This window comes from Pelodiscus sinensis, chromosome 1 (assembly GCF_052426305.1).
Source record: "Pelodiscus sinensis isolate ZL-2025 chromosome 1, ASM5242630v1, whole genome shotgun sequence".
NCBI lineage: Eukaryota > Metazoa > Chordata > Testudines > Trionychidae > Pelodiscus > Pelodiscus sinensis.
This window is the reverse complement of record NC_143052.1, coordinates 9,893,525-9,913,646: the sequence shown is the minus strand read 5'-3', so window position 1 is coordinate 9,913,646 and position 20,122 is coordinate 9,893,525. Positions and strand designations below refer to the sequence as shown.

The 20,122-nt window shown below is 44.7% G+C and overlaps 1 protein-coding gene across 15 annotated transcripts in view; it reads right to left on the bottom strand.

Annotated features, from left to right (window-relative positions):
- The window catches only part of LOC112545341 (uncharacterized), a 233,204-nt gene that overhangs the window by 165,460 nt on the left and 47,622 nt on the right, over positions 1-20,122 (bottom strand). For all 15 annotated transcript variants that reach the window (XR_016349531.1, XR_016349535.1, XR_016349532.1 and 12 more), the window contains one exon: positions 10,327-10,493. The gene's annotated coding sequence lies outside the window, so the exon portion shown is untranslated. The remainder of the gene's footprint in view (positions 1-10,326; positions 10,494-20,122) is intronic.

The following is a 20,122-nucleotide window of genomic DNA, read 5'->3' as shown; positions in this document are numbered from 1 at the left end:
GCAGTTCTGCAGCTGCCCGCCAGGTCCTGGAAGTGCATGGGCTGCTCTCCCCACTGCCCCAGCAGCCGGTGCGGTGCCTAAAAAGCTGGTCCATCACCAGCTGGGGACTTCGTTCCCCTGCTGCCTTCCTGCACGCGGCCAAGTGGGTGGGGATCTGAGACTGCGCCAGCTCCAGCTGCACAGGTGGTGCATGCTGCCGTGGGGAGCAGAGGAGCAAGGTGCATGCTGCCCAAGCGGTTGGGGCAGGCACGGTCCGGGACTCCCCTTCCACTCCCCCTGTGCAGGAAGGCATTAGGTATGCAACGGACCAGCGTGTCCGGTACTGCGCCACTGTCTGAGGGATGGGGAAGCAGCATGCACACTTTCTGGGCCTTGGCAGCTACAGGATCCCCAGGTATCGGTCCCTGTCCCCTCCCCCCACTCAGACCTCTACAAGTACATTGCACCAGCACCCACAAGTACCCTGTCCCCTGCCCCAGCACTCATTAGCACCCTTCCCCAGAACTCTGTCCCAGCACCCACAAGCACAGTTGGAATCACATTACAGAGGTTTGAGGGGTTTGGAGGGGTTGTGGTTTTGTCTCTCACTTGTGTGGCCCCAACTGACTTTTCTGTGGGCTAGGTTGGCACTGGGGGCTTTAGGAGGACCAGAAACAATTTATTTGCATATTCATCATTTGTTTAATGAATATGCAAATAAATGTTACCGGTCCTCCAAAAGCTCATGAATGGATTTACTGGTCCCCAGTATGGCATAGACCATCCAAAGCCAATACTGAGGATATTGAAGGTGTAGCACGCACATCGTCTATCTTTTCAGGAAATAATTTTTGCTTGTCAAAAGGAAGATCTTCAAACTTCAACTATAACTCATGAGGGACCCTCGCAGATTGTAGTCAGGAGGCTCTTCTCATAACTACTGACATAGCAGTAGCGCTGGCTGCTGAGTCTGCTATGTCAAGGTCGTCGTATGAGTGGTTGGTGCCGAGGTGTGCAGTGCCTAGGTCGCCGGCACATGAGTAGGTGGTGCTGATGTCATCCACGCCAATGTCATTGGCACGTGCAGTTCCAACACAGAAAGTGCTACTGTTGTCAGCGGTGCCGACCAACCAACTGTTATGACCGTCGATGGCACCGTAGTAGATTTTTGTCACAATTTTGCCTCAGAGCGACTTATGTTTGGGGGCCACCAAGCCTGATGTGCCGGACTTATCACCGACACTTACACGTGCTGACGGTAAAGAGCGAGCTGGCAAAGCTCTTTTTCGGGCTGGAGCCAACTGCGGGGAAGTGGCTTTCCTTTTCTCCACCCTCAGAGACCGTGGAGTGGAAACAATGGGAGAATGTTCCGGCAGCTGACATGCCTTTTTGAACAGGAACATTATTAGTGTCATCTCCCTGTCCTTGTGCACCCTGACAGTCCGTTTGACACAATGGACACATTTTTGAGGCACACGAGCCTTGCCAAAGCACTTGACGCACTTGGCATGACCATCTGATGAAGGCATGGCATCACGACATATGGCGCACTTCTTAAAACTGGGGGAGCCCGACATAGCTAACTATAAAACTAATTGAAGAAAATGAAAAAAAAATTTACGAACTATATTAACTATAAGAATTGCGACTAACTATAAACTCTAACAACTATGTACTCTATTCCTGACAGGGTTTGCCTGAGGAGAGCAGGTTCACACTGTCTGCAACCAAGGGCAGCAAAGAAGGAACTAGAAGGAGCCAGACCGCATGAGACTTCAAAAGGGCATGAACGGCACAAACCACGTGCCATACGTGCGGTCCAGCAGATCACTGCTAAAGAAAACTCCAATCTGCAGCTCCAGGACAACCCGACACCTATAGTGGAGCACCCACAGGGACATCACTCGAAGAAGAGCTATTAGTTGTTTTTTAAGATTTTTCAAAAAAGAATGATCATTTGAGTTTTTAAACTATTACATTTCTTCAAAATACTTTCTATCACTGATCAGAGTTTTGAACTTTAAACTTTCCAAAACCTTGTTTCATTATTTTCTAATTTCACTTTATAGATTTAAAGTTTGAGAAGATAAAGAAAAATAATTGTTACTGCAACCACTATCCATAAAAACTGTCAATCCCATATCAAGAAAACAATAAGATTAAGACCCATAGGATTTAGCCTTGTAGCATAACACTAGAATTTCTATTTTACAACCTTATTGAAGATTAATTCATTAAATTGAACATCTCAAAATTACAGCTGGAAAGTTGCATAAGTTGTATAAATTGTAGTGGTCCATTACGTCATTTTCTTTTCAGCCTTCAGGCCACTGCAATGCAATTATTTCAAATGCACTGAAATGTGAAGAGAGAGTAACTTGTTTTCCACCAGCATTACTTTCATCACATGATTTTTCTTCCTTTCTGTTTGGAAAAGTAGTTCATATGACTGGTTACCTCATGAAACTACTATTCATAAAATTGAGGTACTATTGGAAATCACAATTTTATGACTTACAACTAAGACATTTAAGGTAACATATGTTAATGAGCTAATTACATGAAGGCTGTCTCTACTGTAATGTAAGTGGGAGCACACAAAAATGCTAAACTCTCACAGTTATTGCAAATCTTGTGATTTGGGGAGCTTCTTCATGTCCTAGTTCCTGGAGGCAGCTGATTACATGAAAATTCAAACGGTTTTCATTGAAGAATTCAAAAAGTAAGTTTCTAGCTCTAGTGACCTGGAAGAGGAAGGACTCCCTAAGATGCCCTGGTGGGGAGCGCCAGATCAACTCAGTCCCACCCACAGGATGCAGAAAGGAGGGGCTAGAAGTATAAAAGCAGCACCTCAGAGCAGTTTGGCTCCACCCACAAAGTAAGCCAGACACTCTGCCCAAGCAAGCTCCCAAAGAGGATGGCTCAACTGCGCCACCCTCAAAGGGAGAACTGGCCTGGACCACCAGGGCTGCTGCCGGGCCCAGAAGACTAAGCTTGGCCATCAAGGCCGCTGCCAGGGCCATTGCCAGGCCCAGAAAACTGGCCAGGACTACCAGGGCCACTGTCGAGCCCAGAAGACTGGACTGAGTTACCTGGACTGCTGCTTGACCCTGACATGAAGCCCATGGACACACTGTCAGCACCACAGCAGATCCCAAGGAGCAGAGTCTAAGCCAGGTAGACCCCCTGGGGGAACTGGAAAGTGACCCAGGGATAGCTGAACATTTGCTGGCTGAGGACATAGAGGTCAACGGGGCAGCATGTTGCAATCAGGATCCACACTGGCCCTATGGCCTGGTTGGCATGTTGAGTCCAGGATCCCCACTGACACCGTGGCAGCCAGCACTGCCACTGTTAGGACCCTGGACTAAGACTCAGTGGAGCACAACGGATACAATTCTGAAACTCATTTCTTTGGGTGTTGGTCTCGGACACATTAGTATGTTTAGGAAAGTGTGAGGACTTTCTTTTCATATGTTATGCTAGCCAATCATTCCCTTCCCACATTTCCTGAGTTCCATCAAAAAAATCATTCTCCTATAAAAAAATTGTTCAGAATCAGTTGTGCTAAAAGGGTATGACTACACTGCAAAGTAAAACCAATGGCTATGCTGACCATACATAGTGATTTTTCCGGGACGGTCATGATTTTTAGGACTTTGTCCCAGTGCCTCATTAAGTAGTAAAATGTCCCGGAAATCTCCATTGTACATTTCACGATTGATGGGGACTCAGACTTGCAGGAAGAAGAAATTGTAAGTTCATTGCTCCTGGCATGGCTCAGCATTGCAGCAGTGTGCTCCCCTGCCCCCTACAGAATACGTAGGCAGCTCCCTCTGGAGCTTTGCCGGCTGGAGCGGGCTTCTTATGGAATGTGGCTCTGGCTGCTCCACTACCCACTGCGGCTGCCCCACCACTGTGCAATTGCGCATCCCCCTCCTTACTCTGCAGGACTGCCCGTCCCACGGGGCCTCCAGTGCAGCTGTACAGCCTCCTCCTCCACGTGTGCAGGTGGCAGTTTGTTACAGTGCTCACTGCTGCCGGGAAGAGGAGGAATGGCTGGGTCCGAGGTGCCGAGTAGCCACTCCCGGATCTCAGCATTTTTTTAACTGCTGCCTGCGCTCCAGCAGGGGTCCACACGGTACTCAGCTGGGGCACTGCCATCCTCCCTCAGGGCACATTTGGGCTCACTGCCGCCCCCCCCCCCCGGTGCACTCAGGCTTGCTGCCCCCCACCGTGCGCTGCCGCTCTCTCTCCCCCATGCCTCTCTCCACCCTGCTGGCAAAGTATCACTGAGCCTGGTCTGGCTGGGAAGGTCAGAGTTTCTTCACACCTCCCCACACCCTGCCAGCAGGAAGCCTGACCTGGTGCTGCAGCCCCGCTGCATGACGAGAGGACTGAGCTCCCTCTCCCTCTTCTGGGAACTAGAACATGCAACCTCTCCCCCTTCTGCACCCCACCTCCCACACAGATCCTGAACCCCACCCCTATCCCACACTTTGGCAGCCCTGTCCCACACACTAAACCCCTTTTTTCCTCCCCACACTAGAGCCTAAAGGGGTCTATAAAATTCACTAATTCCAGAATACCAGAAAAGTAAATCTGTCCTATGGGAAGCCCTGAACTAGGGACGTTAGGGAGTTGTTGACTACCCAATCAGCAAAAGCTTAATGGGTAGTCGAGTAGTGTATATATGAGAGGCAGCAAGAAGGGGGAAATAACTGGTGCTGGGGGGAGCTGACTTCAAAGCCGGTTCCTCCCATACCGTCTCCACAGTACTGCCTGCCTCCGCTCCCGTTGCCTCTATTAGAAGCAGGGGAGGGGGAAGTAGGGGAGGCCGCTGTGAAGCAGCCTCTGTCGGTGGCAGGCTGAGGCTCGACATGGGCAGAGGCTGCTTGGGCAGTAGCCCCTGTCTGTGGGGGTCCTCTTCTGTAGGTATAGATGTTAATTTCCATCTGAGATTGAAATGGACAGCCTGCAGCCCATACACTTTTTTAAGCCGGGCGAACCAAGCATGTCCCAGACACCAGTCCAGTTTGTGCAGAGCTGCTATGTCTGCTTAACAGCTTGTCTTTAAAAAAAAATAGCTATGGTAGGACTTATCTATGGAAAATGGATTTTTTTAAACTATTGCTAAAGTCTAAGAGAAAGTTTAACAAACAACAACTAGAAAAGGATTTCTGAGGTAATAATCTAAAAAATTGGCTAATTATATAACTTGTCGATAAGGTAAAGGACAACTGCTGAGCTGTGACCAAAGCCGGCTGCGTATGAGAAGGAACTGAGGAGGCAGTCAGCTGCGCAGTAGCCTCTTCAGATCGCACAAAGGCACTCCATGGATGCAGCCAGCCACAGGCACTGCTGACACAAATCTCCGATCAGAGGTGCAGTGGTGCTGATGCACCTAAATATGGAGCACTCCCAGGGATACTCCTCAAAAAACTGCAGTAATTTGGCCCTATGGTGTACCTTATCTACCACCAGCAAATTAGGGGAAGAAGGGGAGAAAGAAAAGACACAAAATATTTCCTGTCAGTCCTTTTGTTTGTCAGAGGCACTGATGCAGGAGTCTGCCAGATGGTATCTGCCAGATCTAAAATAGCCTCATCCATTGGAAGGACCATTTTCATTGTAACAGAGGGTTGTAAATTTTTTAGCAATTTACATTGTTTCTCTTGCACCTCTTGTAAATTGATTTCTTGAGCAGAGGTCATCCTCAGAAAAAGGTCTTGAAATTGTTTGATGTCTTCTGTAGGTGTAGATGTTTGCGGAATCACCACTTCAGCAAGAGAAGAAGCTGAGTTATGGAGAGGTGATTGGTCCTTTGATTCAACGGTATCAACCTCTTCTACTTCCATGGCTCCATCATCTGGTGCCTCTGATGCAGTATGAGGCAGAGATGGTGCAGGTGTTGACTGGGCTGGGGTGACAGGGGCAGTACAATGGTGGCTATATTGGGACCAAATCTGCCAGGGTGGCCATTGCATGGGGTAAGAGGGTATGGCCATTAGTGAGGATACCAATTGTGAGGTGGTGGCTCGTATGAAGTTCTGAATGGTGGTCAATCCCATATAGGTCTGTGGTTTGTGGGTGAGGAGTGCTGTGAAGAAAAACAGCTGTGTTGCTCATCTGCTCCACCTTCACTGCCATGAAGCAGGAGATCTTGGTGAGGGTGGTTTGATGCCAGTAGGAGAATGGTCGGTGCTATGCAGGGAAATCTGTGGTGCTATGAATGGGTGTGCACTGGAAAGATGTAGTGTGTCGGAGCAGCTGATCGCTTCAGTGCCGAGTATTTTGCTGCCAGTCCTGTAGTGATTGGTGCTGATGAAGGTCAGTCGCTGGTGCTGAAGAGAGAGTTGGAGCCACCGGTGGTGCCAAAGGAGAGGACACATCTGCACAGGCAGTTTTTGGTGTTAGAGAGCAAGTAGATGCTATTGGTGCTATGTGCCATGTGATGCAGTGCCATTGCCTTCAGCGCCAATGAAGACGATTTTTGGGTATGCTCTGATAGGGCCTTCTTCGGTGACAAAGATTGGAACAACAAAGAAGTGCCTGAGTTATCGGGGGCTTATCACCAGTACTAACTCTGGAAGAGGTAAGCACCAAGGGTAAAGATCTAGTCAGTGACATGCTTGTTTTGTCAGAACTGAAGGAGGCTCACCTTCCAGAAGTCTTATCAGGCTGAGCCTCGTGCCCTTTGCTCCATTTGAAGCTTTTTCCATGTCTGGTTTGAGAGACTTCTCCAAAAGGAAAGACTACAGACGAAGCTTTCTCTCGTCGGGTCTGTCCTGTCATGCTGCTACAGCAGGAGCATTTGGCCAGAACGTGTTGCTCGCCCAGACAGCATATGCAGGAGAAATGGCGGTCTGATACCAGCAGGGCCTCTCTGCATGTGTCGCACCTCTTAAATCCTGATGATCCAGGCATTGTGGCAACAACAGTTCAAGGGCCTTTCTTACTCACGCTTCTCTCTATTCTCTCTTTTTTCTTTTTTTGAAGGGGGAGAGCAAGGAAGGATAGGCAGGGGAGGAGGGCAGGGAAGAAAACCCCGGAGCCATCCATATACCAGCAAAAGAAAAATGAAATGACAAATGAAAAAAATAAAGAAATCTGAGGAAAAGGGGGTAATATAAATGGAACATCTGTCTTTCAGCAGAAGAAATGCTGGACTACTAAGGGTTTTGTCTGCTGCCAGAGACGGTAGACAAGGAACTGAGGGGGGTAATCGTACTGCGCGTACAATGAACATACAAACATCATCATAAGATGACTACTGTGCATGCACAGTGTGACCGGATCCTGCTAAGAAAATTCTCCAATCAGCCAGTGTGGGGATGCACCGACACCTATGTGGAGCACCCACAGGGACATCACTTGAAGAAGAACTTTGATTTACTATCTGATGTGACAGAAGTGTAATTCATGGGGGAAGCATGCTGTTCACTTCTATGAGAACCAAACCATACAAGAAGACAAAATACATTTTACTGCTGGCTATGCAATTTCTTGTAAACCAGGCCTACAATGATAGACATTTCTAGTAAGAAAAGGCATAATAAGAACCAAAGGCTGAAAAAGCTGAGGCTAGAAAAACTCAAATCAGAAAATTAGGTACATATTTACAACAACAAGGATGATTAATCACCAGAGCAAACTACTAAGGTCTGCGATATCAGAAGAATGGTCTGTTATATCAGAAGAACAGTTTAGATCAAGCCTGCACAACTCGGAAAGCGGCGAGAGCCATATTTCTCCAAAGAAAACAGTTGCGGGCTACAAGTAGGGATGCTCTCCCAAAAAATTCCAGACACACAGGCTAAAAATTTTTGTTGAGCCAAAAAAAAAAAAAAAAAAAAAATTCCACTTGGCATTTGTCTCTACTGCAACCTGCCTTCCCCTTTCCTCTACCTGCCGGAGCCTTTTTATCCTGGTGTCTGCTGGCGTCCCACCTCCTCGCGCCAGAGCTGCATCTTCCCCTTCCCCAGTGGAGCTCCGCTCTTCTGCCCAGCCGGTGGATTGGATGGGGCTGCGCCGCCAATAGTTGGCACGGGCCACAGAGTGAGCCCCTGCAGGCTGCATGCGGCCCTCAAGCCGTATGTTGTGCAGGCCTGGTTTAGATGACCTAATTGTCTCTATTGGATGTAACATCCCATGTAATTGCTTAACCAGTTAAACATTAAATTGGTCTGGACCCTACCAGTTAGTCTTTCACATCCCTAGTAAATATCTGAACATTTTACTTAGCTGATATGTAGACACAGTATAATTACAAATATAATTACCCATTCTGAACCAAATCCAGCCCTGTGCTCATTGGGAAAATTCCCATTGAAATAAATAGAAGTACCAAAGCCAGATTTGACTCTCAATTTCACAAATTTCATTTAACAGAAATTATACCTCTGTCACTTCAGATAGTAAATTGAAGTTCTTCGTCAAGTGATGTCCCTGTGGGTGCTCCACATTAGGTGTCAGTGCATCCCCACGCTGGCTGATTAGAAGTATTTTACATACAGTGCATAAAGTTATATGACACATTCCAAATTAAAGGCCTTATCCTGCAAACTCTTAAGACTTGATCCTGACACCTTTCTACTTATAAAGAAAAAGCACTTGAATCTACAAGTATTCTCACATAAATCAGTTCTGTTTATTATCTGCATTTGGCAACACTGTATTGTAAGTTTCACAGTTTCTTCCCTGTAGAGAGAGTCAGGGTACCAAAGGTATCCTGAAATAGCTACCTGGTGGCTTAACAAGTAGCCCGTTATTTCAAAAAAATATTTCAAAAATATTTACAAGTTTTGCAGAAAGAAACATGAATATGTCAACTTCACCAAAATGATTTTACCCTATTTTAGTTAAAGTGATAATCTTCATGTTATCAGTGGTTGGAATATTCAAAAGTATCCAAGTAATTTAGGAACACAACTCTCACTCAATTTCTTAGGGTCTTGAGTTGCAAAGTCACTTAGGCATTTTTAAAATCGAGACCAACATTTCTTTTATCAGCCTGCCTGAACAGTCTGATGTTCGTAGTTATTCATGCTGCACAGTTTCAATACAACAACAGAATTTGATTAAGCAAAAATATATTGGAGGTAAAATCTAGGAAGGTAGGAGAAGAAATCATGGCAGTAGATTGTATAGTCAAAACTCTAACCCTATTCTAGCCTAGATAGCTCCTTCATCCCCAAGTTTGCTTAATACACCAAGACAAGAGCCCAAAACAAAGCAAAATGAAGAACAAAAAAAGTGGGATCACAGTTCTGTTCCCCTCTGATATTTCATGCAGAAGATGCTCTACCCAAAAAACAAACACTGTTAATGTTGCTTTGCAAGGAAAAAGACAAGAGAAGCTGAGACTCTACAGATTCTCAGAGATGCTGCAGTTTAGCTATAGTAATAGTTGATTTCTTGCATAGCACAGTTCTGGAATTACTAAGTCTTACTGGTTCTTAGCAACTTTACACTTCCATCCAGACAGAATCAAAGTGCTCTAGTACCTAGTCTCTTGTCCAACATGAAAGCCATTGGGGTTTTTGGCTTTTTTCTTTAAACACACAACATCAACAGACTCAAAAGGTAAACTGACAAGAAGCTGAACACAATATAAACCCTAAAAGTGAATATTGGGGACACCACAAATATTCTGCTTCTCAAATCTGACCACAACCTCACCGAGACAAGGATTATGACATTCCCTCCATCCCATCAGGACATGAAAGCATCCAGTCTGGTCTTCCTCCAGAAACCACTGAACAGTTTACATTTCCAGCATGCTCTAAAACAGGCAAGACCTTCATATACAAGGACAAGATGCTGAAAAATAGTATCAGTACCGTATTCTCCGGCGTATAAGGCGACTGGGCCTATAAGACAACCCCCTAATTTTCCAGTTAAAACTTAGGTTTTGGCCTATACTCGCCGTATAAGACTACCCCCCCTTCCGAGGCAACATCATTTAATAACATCAGATTTGATTAAAATAATTTTAATTAAAATGGTTTTGACTTACCGGTACTTAAAATCCTTCAAAATCCTCATCATGTTCATATAAAGCCTGCTCGGATTGGCAAAGGTTGTAATAGCCCGCCTCTCTGACTCAGCCAATTCAAGCAGGCTTTGTATGCATTAATAGATGACACCGCTTGCCATGATTGGCTCAGCGCGGTACATACAGTATCACCACAGGGACGTTCTGTATGTAGCCGAAGCTACAGTATGTTTATACCCGGCGTATAAGACGACCCTCGATTTTTGGGGGATGTTTTTTAGTATAAAAAGTCGTCTTATATGCCGGAAAATACGGTACCTGTTAACGGTATACAAAATAGTATACAATACCTTGGCCTCATGTTTCTTGTATCCACAATAACTGTGCAAGTCGCCTTAATTCACCAACGAACTTTCATCAAATAAATGGCACTGGGAGGAGAATATGCTGCCATTGGTGCAGAATTCACTTCAGACCCATGTACCAACAGCACGAAGACATCATATAGGACAATAGTCTGATGAAATAAACAAAAGAGAGCCAGAGATAAAGAGATAAGGTAATCTCAATTTAGAGAGCCCAGCTATGAAAACATGGAACGATACTTAATGAAAGAGTAGCCTAATCAAAATCTAACCACCCTTAGGTCACTTGAGAGGCTTCCTTTCTGAGAATACTCTCTCAGTATAACTGCAATGGATTTTTTAAAAACTCCTTGTCAATGGTGGTCCCAACAGGAGCCCCCTTCTGTAGCTGGAAATGAAAAGCTAAAGCAAGTACACCTAATGTTCCATGGCCAGAGTCCTAGAAATAGTCCAAACCATCTTCACAAGGGCCATGTCTACACTAAAGATAAGATCAAAGCTGCCATAATCGATCTTCTGGGGTTCAAATTAGCAGGTCTAGTGAAGACACTCTATTTTGAACTGATAAGGTACTCCCGTCAATGCTGGTAGTACTGCTTCTACAAGGAGTAAGGGAAGTTGAAGAGAGCATGTGCTCCCTTCAACTTCCCACATTGTGGACAGTGCCAAAATTCGAGTTAAGATACTTCAAAGTATACATGCAGCCTCTGGGGTTCCTTTGTTATAAGAGCTAAGTCACATAAACCATAACAAAACAAGTCCTAACACTCATTCAACAGCCAGCCCCAATATCTCTTAACACACCTGACCTCATGTCCAACTGTCAGGCATCTCTGAACCTCCAGTTTCAGTCCTCCAGCCATGAGAGCCAACGGGCATCTCCCTCACCAGTTCTCATTCTTCTGTTTTCTCCCACCTTCTCTGACCATAGCTTTCTGTCTCAGGAAGGTCAGCAAGATATCCCCTCTGCTGGTTTCCTAAACCTTATCCATGTCAGCCTTCCAGCACTGACTTTGGCTTCTGAACATCAGGCTAGCCTGCTGTGGCATCCTGTACCTCAAACAGCACCCTGGAACCTCCGTATTCATCCCTGTTATATAATTATGATATAGTACATAAAAGCACACCATATAAAATATAAGAAACCCATGGGTTTAACAAAGTATGTGTATTGTCAATGTGTACGAAGTTATGAGATTTTACTGTACAGCTGTTACTGAAATATCTTTTAAAATTGTTAGTGACAACAAAGGATGTAATCTGTGCCCAGAAAAGTGTTAAACAACCATTAATGAGCAGGAAAGTTGTAAACAAGGGATTTACAATACTGTAAGAATATTGTCCAAGCATCACACGATGGCGAACTGATCAACTATGTAACTCGGGACATGTATGGGCTAGTGTCTTCCAGGCACGTGGATTGAGAATATAAAATAAGGGACAGTTTAATCATGTTTTGGCTTTTTTCTTCCCCCACCTACATTGGAATTAACAAGAATGCTAGGAGCAGGGAGAATGATAACGTCTACTGAAGAGACTGAAAGACTTAAAAGGGGAAGCCTGTATATTAAGAACTGTACATTCAATAGGGTGCTGAGTTATCGATTAACACAGAAACCCCTCCAAGACATTCAATAGGTTGGGGGAAACTGCTACCTAGTATAATAAGGCTTAAGACTTAGCCTGTGTGCTTTTTATTTTCTTTGGTAACTATATCAGACCTTTCGTGCTTACCGCTTATAATCATTTAAACTCTATCTTTCTATAGTATGGCAAAGCTATGATTGTACCCAGGGGTCCTGTGCTTCTGGTGGATAGTGTTTAGCCTGAGAGGTTCACTGGGTCCTACCACATGGCCTCATTCCTTTTACTAGAGGCAAGGTTCACAGCCTACTGAGCCATACTGATCACAGGCTTGTCCACAATATGGGGGTGAAACCCCTCTGTAGTCCTGGTCTCCCTATCCAGGGACAGACTCTGTAATGGTGTGGGGAGAGTTGGGGGGAACCCAGGCCCATCCACTACTCAGGGTTCCACTCCAGGAACCCTAAGACAGCGGTAAAAGATGGAGTTTGTTCTACTCCCCATCTGACAACTACTTCCCTGGGCCATTTCCCCAAATGATCCCTCCCAGTATCTTTCCTCTGGTACCTGATCCTCCAAACACTCTCTGCGGCTGCGTCTAGACTGGCAAGTTTTTCCACAAAAGCAGCCACTTTTGCAGAAAAACTTGCCAGCTGTCTATACTGACCGCTTTGAATTGTGCAAGAACACTGACGACCTAATGTAAGATTGTCAGTGTTCTTCTGCAAATACAATGACTCTCCCGTTGGGGGAAAAAGCCCTCTTGCGCAAATCCTTTTGCGCAAGAGGGCCAGTGTAGACAGCTGAGAACCATTTTGCGCAAAAAAGCCCCGATGGCGAAAATGGCTTTTGCGCAAAAGTGTCCATGCCAATCAGACACTCTTTTCCACATATGCCTTTAACCGAAAAACTTTTCCGTTAAAAGCATTTGCGGAAAATCATGCCAGTCTAGCCGTAGCCTGCCTGTCTTTGCAGCTTCCAACACTCACCCAAACTATTCTCAGGACTTCGGCTCCTCCCTTTCTTCCTTTACACATGCCACCTAGCTAACACAAAAGGAACCCTTTTAAACCAGGTCTTAACTGGTTCTTGATTGGCCCCAGGTGGTTTAATTAGCCTGACTCCTCTTGCTCGGGAAGGCTCCTAATTAACTCCAGGCATTCCAACTGGCCTGATTGTCCAAACTGCTTCTGGAAAATTCCTGCTGGTTCTAGGCCAGCCGTTGCCAGTTCACCTAGGGAGCAGAGACCTACTTAATCTAAGGCTCACATACTTTCCTTTGAGCACTCTTCTATAAGCCTCTGACCTTGTCACAGTAGTTAATATATGGTTTTCTTTTCCTTAAAATGCTGTGTTTTGGTTGAAGTGTTTGGGAAATCTCAGCTCAATTTAAAAGGCACGTATCTATGTGGCCTCTCTACATATTAGGAAGGGCAGTCTGGGTAATAAACTTAAATCAGGCTTATGACCAGGGCAGGACAGTACAGTTCTGGTGTGCCAGTCACAGGGAAAATGTGGGGAATTCGCTGGTGCCTTTATCTGTGAGATTCATGAGAGGCTCTGAGAGCATTCCTGCAATCCATACATTGTTGTGATGAGTTATAAAAGCACCTGGAGGGACTTCCTGCTTGTCACTAACAAAGAATTATGAGAAACTGCCCCCTAGTGAAGGAGCCACAGCAGAGCCTCCATTTTAGGTTGTACCTCAGGGACGCTGTAATTCCTGCCCACTCACTTCCTGTTAATTCCTTCTGCTTTCTGAGGAGGACTTGAAGAGATCTTTTCCCAGATACCTTCTCCAGTCTCCTGATTCTCAGGCAGCAAATCTCACACAGACTCTCTCACCTGGTCTCCTCCACATATTATCCCTAATCCTTCATAGCTCTAGCTGCTGTCCCAGTCTACTGACTAAACTAGGAGAATCTCTTCTGGCAAGGAGGAGCTGGATCTGCTTCAATTATAGGAGCAAGCCATCTTGTGATATTCATACTGTTGCACTTAGCCAATATGGTGATAAGAGCATAATCCCTAAAATAAACATAGTTGTACTATTAAATCTTAAACCAGTATCACTTGATTTTATTCGGTAGTTGGGGCAATTAACAGGCATCTCAAGGAGACCTAAACCAACACAAGTTTCCATACAGGAGAAAATACATACTTTGATTGCTAATGAATTCTGAAAACCACCTCTTCCCCTCCCGCCCCCCCCAAATAAAACCCCTAAAATATCCTAGAGTTGTAGCCTTATGGACAAATCCTCATGTAAACTCAACATACATTTAATTAATTTCATGATTGTAAGTCTCATGATTGTAAGCCATCAGGGCTAATTACTGCAAGCATTTGCCTATCCAGTACCAGGTCCCTTACATACTGTACTTCCCAATTTAAGTGTCATTCCTCTAAATGACACTCTATAGCAAGATGGAGTCTTTCTGTTAAGAGGCTGACTATTCTTTGCTCAACAAACCTCCATATAAATTAATCAGACTCAAACTAAATACAATACACTGGTATGATTTCTAAAATGTGTATATCTAATACATTGTGCTGATGATCTTTGCGGCGAAAAAGCCTTGAACGTATCCCCTACTCAACATTCTATGAAGTTCATTATGCATTAACTCATATTTACATGTAACTTTCCTGCTCCAAACAGCATGGGTTTTTTTCCTCCATATTTTCATTTGGACTGAACAGCATATCAAGAACATTGTCACCAAACTATGCAACCTGAAATCAGCTAATGTCAATTAAGAGATATGGTTCAACGCCCAAGGAAGTGCTTCTATAGATGCTCCCAGAAAACCACAATATATTTGATATGCACTCTTCTAATATCACTTGATTTGCGACTGTAAGAGTCACTTGACTACTTGGAAAGGCAAACTCTCTCTCATCCCATGTGATACAACTGATCTTTTGCTTTGGTTCACAAACCAGATACATATCCCATAAGACTTTATTCACACTATAAGGCTGTGTTTTTACAAAATAAAGGCCTGATATGCTGCTCCTTTATCCGGGTTTTATGTCCGGGTAACAAAGCAGAAATTCAGATAAAGTTTAAATAAAGTAACAAGTCAGCTTCATTTTCAGTCTTATGCCACAAGAACTGCTCTCATAAGTAATTCTTCTGGATATACAGCTATTCTGATATTAGCAATACTTGGTATTGAAATTGCTTTCCTGTAATAACAAACCTTTTGTTAGGAAAATAGAAGGGCACTTTTTAACACTGAAAGAGCTTCTGGATGCAAATTTCATAACTGACCCCAAACCCATTGCTTCTCATCTCCCTATCACCCCTCCTAAGATATAAGTTATACAATTATAGTGGAATGTCTCTCAATGAATAATTTGTGTGTTTGATTTTTAAAGAATGTAAAGTCAGGTAGCAATTGGAAAATCTATTACAGCGTTTCTTAAAGTATGTTCTGTGGCACACCAGTGTGCCATGAGGCAGTCCGAGGTATGCTGTGTAAAGAACAGAAAAATTCTGCCCCCTGCAGAGCCCGTAGACAGCTCCCGCTGCGGCTCCCCCGCCCTCCCCCCCAGCCTGCAGGATGGCCCGTCCCAAGGGGCGTCCAGTGCTGCGCAGCCTCCTCCTCCAGGTATGCAGGGGGCCACTTTTACAGCAGCCGCTGCTGCTGAGAGAGGGAGGGGTGACCGAAGCTGCGGAGCCATTCTCGGACCTCAGCATTTTAAAAATGACACCTGTAGGGAACCCAGCTCAAGCTCTGTTGCCCCCTCCCACCTGGGACACGCTTGGGCTCTATTGCCCCCCCCTTGGGCTCTGATGCCCCCCCATGCGCTGCTGCTCTGTCTACCCTGATTCCTGCCCCAGCCTACTGGGGAAATGGCAGAGTTTAATCTGGTGAGGATGGTCAGGGCTTCTACTCTTCCCCTTCCCCCCACCCCCGTCCTGCCAGCGGGAAGCCTGGACTGGTGCTACAGCTGCGCGGGGTTCCCTGCTGCATGGGGGTGGGGGAGGGGACTGAACTCTCCACCCCCACTCCCCGGAGGAACAAGAGCATGCTCCCTGGAGGCATTCCCTGCTGCAGCAGGGTGCCAAGCCCGGTAAACGTCCCCCCTCATGCCCAGACCTCCCACCAAAACCCCCCTCACTCCCCTCCCCCTGCCAAGACCCCACATTCCCAGCTTGCTCTGACACCCTGCCCCAAGTCCCTTCCTGCACCTTCCCTCCTGGCCAGATACATGACTTTATTTAGCATTTGTTTATTATTATTATTACCTTTTGTGGTCTACGTTTTCAGACTGTTATTAGGGTAGTCTTTCTGGGGGAGGGGAGAGGGGCTGTGGCGTATTTCGACCCCCAGGTCTGATGGGTATTTTGGTTCAACAAATTTTCCCTGGGGGTTGCTTTTTTTTTTTTTTTCCTTGACAAAAAATATCCTTGGTGTTGCCAATTAAAAAGAATTATTATTTGGTGTTCCTTGGTCTCAAAAAGTTTGAAAAACACTAATCTATTACCTCATAGGCACATCAGAGTGAAAAACTTCTATGAGCCCAATTCCTTATACTGGCATTTAAGTCAGTTACACCAGTTGTAAATTGGAAGTGACACACAAGATAACTCACACTTTACGCTAGTTCGAAATTGCACAGCCAGATTCTGCTCTATATTACAGTGTACATCCTGAAAACTTTCCTGACCTTAACTGAGGAACTCCAGATTTAAACCAGCGTGCCTTCATGAGAATCAGAAAAGTTGTTCTGGGTATGGCTAGACTGCGGGGGGGGGGGGGAGAGGATTCGGGAAAAACTCCGCCACATCCAGGGAACACGTCTGCTCTTCCGCTTTTTTTTGTGGAAGAGCAAGTGCACTCTTTCGGAAGCCCCTGTATTCCTTGTTTCATGAGGAAGAAGGGGCCTTTCGAAAGAGGGTTTTTTTCCAAAAATTTGGCTCAGTCTAGATGGGCCAAATTTTGGAATAGCCTCTTCTGACAAAAGTATTGAGAAAATATGGATTGCATTTTGTGTATCTTTTTCCGATAGATCCTCACAGTCCAGACATACCCTCTGGAATAATCCAAGGGAAGTGAAAGCCAGATCCAGAAATACTTTATCTATAATGTATTCTGGAACAGCCCTGATAGCTGTGTTCTAGAAACATTTGTTGTTGTTGTTTTGGCCTCCAGTCATAAAAAGGATCGTTTTAAGCAAAAGCCAAAGAACACCCTGTCTAGCTAATCTATTTGCAACTGAGTTTATACATTGCAAAAACCTTGGTTCCACCTACTAGATGAACTTCTAATGCAAAATAAAATGGTACACACTCATACAGAACTCTTTCAGAAATATAGATATTCAGAGAAAAGTAGAAATATCTTATTTAAAAAGGGAATATTTGCCATCTAGTTTTGCAGTGCTTAATTTGAAAGTTATTCTCTTGCTATCTCAGTAGACAACTTTACCATCTGGCCTGGTTCAATCACACTGAATACTTTGCTAAACAATAAATACACTGTACAAAGTGTCAAACATGAAATTCAAAGCTTGAAAATATGTGCCTTTACTGCAGTTGCTTTTACTAATAACTTACTATTATTTACTAATAGTTACCAAAACAGTAAATTATCTCAAAAGCTTAATCGTCAATTCAAGGCTTTAAATTAGTTCCAGTGGATTCCCCTTTAGCCATATGTTAAAAGTTATTCTCTTGCTGTCTCAGTAGACAACTTTACAGTATTGTATACCAAAAACAGAATATGAACCTTAAAAAGCAAAAAACAAACAAAAAACCTTATGAATTCACATTTTAAACATAATATTTAAGTTTCTGAATCAGAATGCAACCACATCTATAGAAAACCTGCTATACTATCACCGCAGTACTGTATTTTGCGAACTCTCCAAATAATCTGAGTTGGTATAGTCCACGCCCAGGTTTAATAATTTTATCACTAAGCCATTCTTTTGAACTGAGAACTGCCGACACAGGGCGGGGGAGGAGGGAGGGGAAAAAAGGCAATTGCCCAGGGCCCAACAATTCAAAGGGGCCCAGGGTTCCCAGCCACCATCATTGCTTTTGTGGCAGCATCAGTGGCCAGAGCATCAGCCTCCTATGAATTGCAGAGCACTGTGCCACACGGCTGTGAGTGCTTGGGAGTGGGACAGCAAGCACCGAGGGCTGGCTGCCCCCAGTCCCACACCTTCCACCCGAGGTCCCGCACCTTCCAGGGAAATAAGGTTGGCCTCACATATATACACTCCATTGTTTGAATCTGTAAGAACTAGATCTCACTGACTATTGGTACTGAAAATTTCTTAAGTACTTTCCCCTTACCTACCAAAGTATACAGCACATTTTACCCAAGCTTTAGTGCAAAATATGTTATCCCCCGTTACTTTGGTCCTATCATAATTAACCTTATGTGGTCCTGTACTCTTTACCTAGGCATAATTCAGGACTATAGTCCTTGTTCCGGCAGTGGGATCAAATCTTTTTTTAAAAAAATCTAATATTTTCCTCATGTTGTCAATGTGGTCACAAACTATAATTGTATAATTCACAGAAATCCTGTGGGTCTAACATAAATCACTTATGGGTACTGCACCACCTTGTGGTGCCTTGCAGAAGAGCCTTCTTCAAGTGGTGTCTACTAAGAACAGTGGTTTTCAAACAGAGGTATGTGTACCCCTGAAGGTATGCAGCTAAGTTCCCTCTAAGCTGCATAGCTGTGCACAGCAGACTATCGAGGGCTGTGCAGGCACTCAGGGCTGCAGTGGGGAGCACCTCGCCCCTGGCCCTAGCCCTGGAACTGCTGCAGCAGGGAAAAGGCACATCTCACCTTAGCCCAGGTGCTACTGGGGGAAAAAAAGCTGGAGGGAGTCCTCTCTTCCTGCCACAGCCCAAGAGCAGCCTACACCCCAAAACTCTCATCCTGGGTCCCACCCCAGAGACCGCACCCACAGCCAGATCCCTCATTCCTCCAACCTCTCCACAGCCAAGTCCTCCTCACAAATCCTGAGCCCCTCGACACCACGGCCCCCCCCCCCCCACCACACATCACCTTCATATAATAAAATTCATTCTGAACATGCATAGGAAAAAATAAGAGGGAACACTGGTATGCAGAGATCTTCCAGAGAGTACAGCAACTCATTTAGACAGTTGCCAATTCAACATTTCTCAACAACTACAGAACAAGTTTAGGGAGATCACAAGCACATGGCCAGCATGAAGGGATGGCATGTGGGGGCAACTGCTTGGGACCGACACCAGAGGGGGCCCCGCAAAGTGAAGTTTTATACATCGGCCCCAGGCAGTGGGACTTAAGCTTCAGATCCAGGTGGCAGGGCTCAGGCTTTGGGTACACTAAAACGTTTGCATCCCAATTGATGTATTTTATAATTATATAGTAATATGAGAAAATAAGCAATTTTTCAAGAGTATTGTTCTGTGACACTATTGTATTTTTATGTCTGATTTTGTAAGCAAGCAATTTTTTAGTGAGGTGAAAGTTAGGTGACACAAGACAAATCAGACACCTGAAAGGGATATAATAATATAGAAAGACTGAGAACCACTGCATTAGAACTCTCTCATGGCTCCTGCCTCATCATTACTGATATTCCTAGGGAAAAGCTATATACAGGGCAGAATACCCTAACTAACTCAGCATCTTCCACCAAAAAGCCAGACACACAGAATTAACAAATGTGACAGAACGACAAAAAGGGGCATGCAGGTAGGAAGTATGAATCCCTAGAGACATCTTGAAGAACTCTGGTTAGTAGTAAGTAACCATCAATACTTCTTCTAGTGATCTGCAAACTCCCATTTATGGGACAGACTGATAAGCAATGCTGAAAACCAGCCTGGAGAAGGAATAGGGTGCAAAGTGAACAAAGAATGAAGAACTGCTTTAGCAAATCGAACAACTGTCCTAGATGCCAAGTGCAAAGCACGATGCTTAATGAAAGGATTCACCAAAGTCCACATTACAGCTCTACACATTTCAGCAACTAGTACCTATCTAAAACAAGCAAAGGAAGAAACCAGAATTCTTGTGGAATGTGGTCAAACTGAAGCAAGTTCTGGAACTTTTGCTTGCATGTAGCATTCAACAATACATTTTTTAATTCATTTAGAAACTACTCTGTGAAGAAATCTTATAGCCCATGCACTTTTTTAGTATAACAATAATCTGTGATTTACAAAAACTTT